The 7012-nt window shown below is 49.0% G+C and overlaps 1 pseudogene across 1 annotated transcript; it reads left to right on the top strand.

Moving 5' to 3' along the window:
• The first annotated feature begins 3721 nt into the window (after positions 1-3721).
• On the top strand, positions 3722-6797 carry LOC308166659 (myosin-11-like; annotated as a pseudogene). Its single transcript has one exon. The product of its transcript is annotated as a myosin-11-like (transcript).
• Positions 6798-7012: the final 215 nt, after the last annotated feature.

Raw genomic sequence — 7012 nt, 5'->3', positions numbered from 1 at the left:
TCTTGGAATGATTAGCTGATTAGTCTACCAAGACCATTTTGTGATTTGTATACAATTAGGAGTACTTTGAATTCAATTCTCTGATAGGGCTTTCACACCGGCAAAGAACTGTGCCGGTTCGCGTTCGCATTCGGAAACCTCCGAACGTTGGCGCTGTCTGGCGAACGATACACTGGTATGAATGGTGTGAAAGCCCTATGAGAGACTGGTAGCCAGTGTAGAGATCTCAGGATTGGTGCAGTGTGTTCAAACTTCTTCGTTATATAGAGGGGTGAAACTAGATAGGGTTGGGCATTGCCTGTACCATTTGGGTCCTGCACTGAGTCCCGAATAACCGTCCTTATAATAGGACATCCAGGATCAGGCGTCTCATCAGGGACAGAGGAGGAGTGGGGTGAGAGCTCTTGTACTTTCAAGATCTCTTCACCCCCACAGCTCACTGTGTCTGTGTCCACCATACTAGTGGCACCACCTTCACCAGCTGTCTGACCAGCCCAAGACTCTCCGGAGGTGATTGTCTCCAGCGTGGCGCCAACCTCTCTCCTCATCTCCTCAGAGGTCTGGGAGCGCGAGGAGTCTTCCTCTCCAGAAGACGTCACTGGGGAGGGCTCAGGTGAGGATCCACCCTGATAATGGTCACAGAGTTTGAACACAGCTTTCCCACAACCAGAGGGCAGTCTGGCTCTGTCGGAACGGAGCTTGACCTGGAAGACTCCGACCAAAGGCCTGTGGTCTGAGGTCTTAATCTCTGTACAACTCTTGTACTTGATGACCTTGATGTCACCTGCCTGTCTGCTCCTGTACAGTATTCTGTCCTAGAATACACAGAGACAGATGTACAGTAGGTTAAGACTCCTACATCAACAATGTTTCTTGCCCAAAGCCATGAGGGATGACGATGAATGGGTTTCTTACTGTGTAGGAAGGAGTTCTCTGCTTGGAGGAGGTGTCGTACACGTCACAACCGGTGTCAAACTTGTATGTGGGGCGGAAGTGAATCGGTGCCTCCTGGAAGCCTTTAAAGATAGTGCCTAGAGAAAAAATAGATCATAGAAGACTTCCTTTTGTGTACACAATACACAATGCCGGTCGAGAGAGGACACTGGCGTTTCGCCGCTTCTCCGCACGAAATCTAGATATACTTGCCGTATACAGAGTACATTGTCCTACAAAGACACTTAGATTTAGATTTAGTAATCTAAAAATTAATTAGACCCCTTCTTGAGATGTTTAATGAATCATTTCGGGAAGGGATCCTCCCTCCCTCCTTGAGAGGGGCTTTGATTACTCTCCTTCCTAAACCTGGAAAATCAAATGATAAATGCGAAAACATGAGGCCAATCAGCCTCCTCAACTCAGATTTAAAAGTACTCTGCAAAATTCTAGCAAAGAGATTAGAGATTATTCTACCAGATATCATAAAGGGAGACCAAAATGGGTTCATTGTGGGTCGTCAGGGATTTCATAACGTAAGAAGGGTTTTAAATATCTTACATTCCCAAAGAGAGTTACCAGATACAGCTTTCCTGTCATTGGATGCTGAGAAAGCATTTGACAGGGTGGAATGGGCATACCTGTTTGAGCTTCTCGAACGATTTGGGCTGGGAGAAAACTGTTGTAAATGGGTGAAATTATTATATAAAGAACCATATGCAGAAATAATTACTAACAACAATATATCTATGCCAATTAAAATCAACAGGGGATGCAGACAGGGGTGTCCATTGAGCCCTCTCATATTTACGATGGCAATTGAGCCCTTAGCAATTGCAATACGAAATCACACATCAATATCAGGCATACCTATAGGTCAACTTGAACATCGCATAGCTCTCTATGCGGATGACGTAATCCTGTTCCTTAAAAATCTGGGAGAATCGATCCCGGCTCTTATGGACCTCATTAAAAGATTCGGCAATATTTCTGGGTACAAAGTTAATAGCCATAAATCTGCCATATTACTGCTTAATTCGAATGAGAGAGAGAACCCACCCAATTATATTGGTCACTTTAAGTCAGTTGACAGCTTTACATATTTAGGAATACAAATTACTCACAGGCTAGAAGTGGTACAGACTAATTATAGCCCTGTTGTAAATTCTATTTGCGAATCAATTGATAGATGGTCATCTCTTCCTATTTCCCTGATAGGCAGAATTAATATATTGAAAATGAACACTCTCCCAAAGCTATTATATCTCTTTCAAAACATCCCCTTGCCGCCTCCCCCAAACTTATTTCCTAGACTAAGGACATTATTCACGAACTTTATATGGAAAAATAGACGCCCCAGACTTCGCCTGTCTCTTCTGTATTTACCTTATGACAGGGGTGGCCTACAATGCCCAAACATGTTGTGGTATTACTGGGCAACTCAAATCAGAACTATGAGGTTTTACTACTCGACAGAAGGACTACTTTCACCAGCATGGAAAGACATTGAGTGTAACTCTATAGGGCTCCAACTGCCGACATATATATACTCGGATAATCCGAAAAACCTTAAAAGGAAAACATCGAACCCTATATTGAGAAACATGATTTCTGTATGGTACGAGGTACAAAAATACTTGTCGGAAACACCTGTTCTCTCTCGCTATAGTCCCATTTGGGGCAATAATTACTTTGTGCCAGGTAGGGCAGACGGGGGCTTTAAATTATGGGCTGACAAAGGAATAACACAAATTAATGACATATTCGACTCAAAGGATGAGCATAATGGAATCATTTGAAATTCTAGTCAACAAACATTCTATCCCTCGCAAGCATTTCTTTAAGTACTTACAGCTCAGGAACTTTATTTATTCTAATCAAAATCACTCCCTGGCCATACCCGCTCTATCCTCATTGGAGAAAGTTTTAATTAAAAATCCTTTCGGAAAAGGAATTATTTCGGATGTATATGATTTGTTGATTGCTAGATCACTAGAATCTTCAGAACCCAAATTGAAAGCATGGAGGAGTGACCTTCAAGAGGAAATATCAGTGGAAAAATGGAACAAGGCATGCAAAAGAGCTCAAACCCAGACCGCTAACACTCGTTTAAAGCTTCTACAGTACAATTGGATAATGAGAGTATATATAACACCAGAAAAACTCAATAAATTTAACCCCAACATTCCAGACTTATGTAACAGGTGTAGAGAGGACAAGGGTACATTTTTTCATTGTATATGGGAATGTCCAAGAATTCAAGAATTCTGGGAAGAACTTGGAATAATAATACAGGACATTCTGTCAATTAAAATTTACAGGCATTTACCCAGAGGGACACAGGATGAAATGCAGTGAACAGATCTTTATGGATGTGTATTTTACAGGCCAAAAGATCAATAGCACTAACGTGGAAAAGCACAGGTAACCCAAGTATTGTGCATTGGTTTAGGGAGATGTCTCGGTGTCTACCATTAGAGAAAATTTCATACACACTCAAAGACAGGCAGGAAAGATTCCAAAGTATTTGGGGCCCATTCATAAAATATCTGGAGGACAAGGACTTATCACAATGGATGGACGAACCTGGGCGTGAACAAATGTAAACTCTGTAATAAACCATTTGAACAGGTGTGTGAATTCACCAGGAGTAGAGTAGGAGTTGGATATAATTAATGTATCTGTTGCAATGTACCCTTTTCTTTATTTTTATTATATTTTATATATTATCAGTTTTCATGTTTTTATTATTACCTTTATTTTATTTTTTCTCTCCCTTTTATTTTGTATGTGTCAGGCGCTGCAGGTGGACAAGAAGAAGATGCAGCAGCAGATGCAGGACCTGGAGGAGCATCTGGAGGAGGAGGAGGATGCTCGTCAGAAGCTGCAGCAGGAGAAGGTGGCATCTGAGGGGAAGATCAAGAAGTGTGAGGAGGACATCCTACTAATGGAGGACCAGAACAACAAGCTGCTAAAGGAAAGGAAGCTGGCGGAGGAACGGATAGCAGACTTTAGCTCTAACCTGGCGGAAGTCCAAGAACCTGACCAAGCTCAAGAACAAACACGAGTCCATGATATCTGAACTGGAGGTCCGCCTGAAGAAGGAGGAGAAGGGACGTCAGGAGCTGGACAAGGCCAAGCGTAAGCTGGACGCCGAGTCTAACGACCTCCAGGAGCAGATCGCTGACCTCCTGGCCCAAATCGCTGACCTGAAAGCCCAGCTAGCCAAGAAGGAGGAGGAGCTACAGAATGCTCTGGCCAGACTGGAGGACGAAACTGCCCAGAAGGTCAACGCTCTGAAGAAGATCCGGGAACTGGAGGGACACATCTCAGACCTTCAGGAGGACCTGGACTCAGAGAGGCAGGCCAGGAACAAGGCTGAGAAGACCAAGAGAGACTTTGGAGAGGAGCTGGAGGCCCTCAAGTCTGAGCTGGAAGACACCCTGGACAGCACTGCCACCCAGCAAGAGCTCCGGGCCAAGCGAGAGCAGGAGGTGAAGAGAGCCATGGAAGAGGAGGGCCGTACCCATGAGGCCCAGGTCCAGGAGATGAGGACGAAACACACCCAGGCCGTGGAGGAGCTCACTGAGACGCTGGAGCAGTCCAAACGGGTGAAGTTGAACCTGGAGAAGGTCAAGCAGGCTCTGGAGAAGGAGACAACCGACCTGACGGTGGAGGTGAGGTCCCTGAACCAGGCCAAACAGGACGGGGAAAACAAGAGGAAGAAGGTCGAAGGTCAGCTGGTCGACCTGCAGAGACACTTCAATGACAGCGAGAGGCAGAAGGCAGAGCTGGCAGAACGCTGCTCCAAGACAACGGTTGAACTGGAGAGCGTCACCAACATCCTGAATGAAGTAGAGGGGAAGAACAACAAGCTGAGCAAGGATGTGGCCACGCTGAGCGCCCAAGTCCAAGATACACAGGAGCTGCTGGCTGAGGAGACCCGCCAGAAGCTGCAGTTCTCCACGCGCCTGCGCCAAATGGAGGACGACAGGAACGGTCTGCAGGAACAGTTGGAGGAGGAGATGGAGGCCAAGAGGAACGTGGAGAGACACGTCTCCACACTCAACATCCAGCTGGCGGACTCCAAGAAGAAGATGGAGGAGATGGCAGGCAACGTGGAGCTCCTGGAGGAGGGCAAGAAGCGTCTGCAGAGGGACCTGGAGGCGTCCAACACCCAGTTTGAGGAGAAGGCCTCAGCGTACGACAAGCTGGAGAAGACCAAGAACCGCCTGCAGCAGGAGCTGGAGGACATCCTGATGGACCTAGACAACCAGAGACAGCTGGTGTCCAACCTGGAGAAGAAGCAGAAGAAGTTTGACCAGATGCTTGCCGAGGAGAAGAGCATCTCCAGTAAGTATGCGGACGAGCGTGACCGCGCGGAGGCTGAGGCCAGAGAGAAGGAGACCAAGGCCCTGGCCAGGGCTCTGGAGGAGGCCCAGGACTCCAGGGAGGAGCTGGAGAGAGCCAACAAGGCCCTGCGCATGGAGATGGAGGACCTGGTCAGCTCCAAGGACGATGTGGGCAAAAGCGTCCACGAGCTGGAGAAGTCCAAGCGTGGGCTGGACGCCCAGGTGGAGGAGATGAAGACGCAGCTGGAGGAGCTGGAGGACAAGCTGCAGGCGGCGGAGGACGCCAAGCTGCGTCTGGAGGTCAACATGCAGGCCCTCAAGGCCCAGTTTGAGCGCGACCTCCTGGGCAGAGACGAGCAGGGAGAGGAGAAGAGGAAGCAGCTCACCAAGCAGGTGCGTGAGTTGGAGACAGAGTTGGAGGACGAGCGTAAGCAGAGGACCGTGGTGTCGGCCGCTAAGAAGAAGCTGGAGGGAGACATGAAGGACCTGGAGGGACAGATCGAGACGTCCAATAAGGGACGAGACGAGGCCATCAAGCAGCTGCGCAAGATCCAGGCCCAGATGAAGGACTACCAGAGGGAGCTGGAGGATGCTCGTGCGGCCAGAGAGGAGGTGCTCTCCACAGCCAAGGAGAGCGAGAGGAAGGCCAAGAGTCTGGAGGCTGAGCTCATGCAGCTACAGGAGGACCTGGCTGCCGCTGACAGGGCACGGAAGCAAGCGGAAGCAGAGAGGGACGAACTGTCTGATGAACTCGCCAGCAACTCTTCTGGAAAGTCGGCCCTGGCTGATGAGAAGCGTCGCCTGGAAGCTAAGATCTCCCAGCTGGAGGAGGAGCTGGAGGAGGAGCAGAGCAACATGGAAATTCTCAACGACAGACTGAGGAAGAGCGTGTCACAGGTCGATCAGCTGACCATCGAGCTGACGGCAGAGCGCACCACCAGCCAGAAGAACGAGAGTGCCCGGCAGCAGATGGAGCGTGCCAACAAGGACCTGAAGGCCAAGCTGCAGGAGATGGAGAACCAGGTCAAGTCTAAGTTCAAGTCCTCCATCACTGCCCTGGAGGCCAAGGTGGCCCAGCTGGAGGAGCAGGAGAGCAGGGAGAAGCAGGCCTCTGCCAAGGGAATGCGTCAGAAGGACAAGAAGCTGAAGGATCTTCTCATCCAGGTGGAGGATGAGAGGAAACAAGCAGAGCAGTACAAGGACCAGGCGGACAAGTCCACCTCGCGGATGAAGCAGCTGAAGCGTCAGCTGGAGGAGTCGGAGGAGGAGTGTCAGCGCGTCACGGCCGGCCGCAGGAAGCTGCAGCGGGAGCAGGACGAGGCCGCGGAGTCTAACGACGCCATGAGCCGCGAGGTCAACACCCTCAAGACCAAACTCAGGCGCGGGAACGAGCCCTCTTTCAGCAGCGCGCCGCGCCGCACCGGAGGAGGGGGCCGGAGGGTGATCGACGACGCTTCGGAAGAAGACGGTGACACAGGGGCGGACTACAATGGAACAAAGTCTTCAGAGTAGAGGAAACAACCCCAAGCATCCAGCCAATCAGATTCAGTATTACGTACCAGGCAGACCTGCTCACCAAAGAACACACACGTGCCTTCAAATTTGATAACCTTCATAGTTCTTCAGTTCTTTGAACTTTATTATTGCTGTTTCATCCTATTTAATAACTCCCTGATCTGTAAGGAAGTCTAATCTGCTCAGACTGAACAAAAGCTATCAGAGACATT

This window comes from Nansenia antarctica (genome assembly GCF_963989245.1).
Source record: "Nansenia antarctica genome assembly, chromosome: 10".
Classification (NCBI taxonomy): Eukaryota; Metazoa; Chordata; class Actinopteri; order Argentiniformes; family Microstomatidae; genus Nansenia; species Nansenia antarctica.
This window is presented reverse-complemented; position numbering and strand designations above follow the sequence as displayed.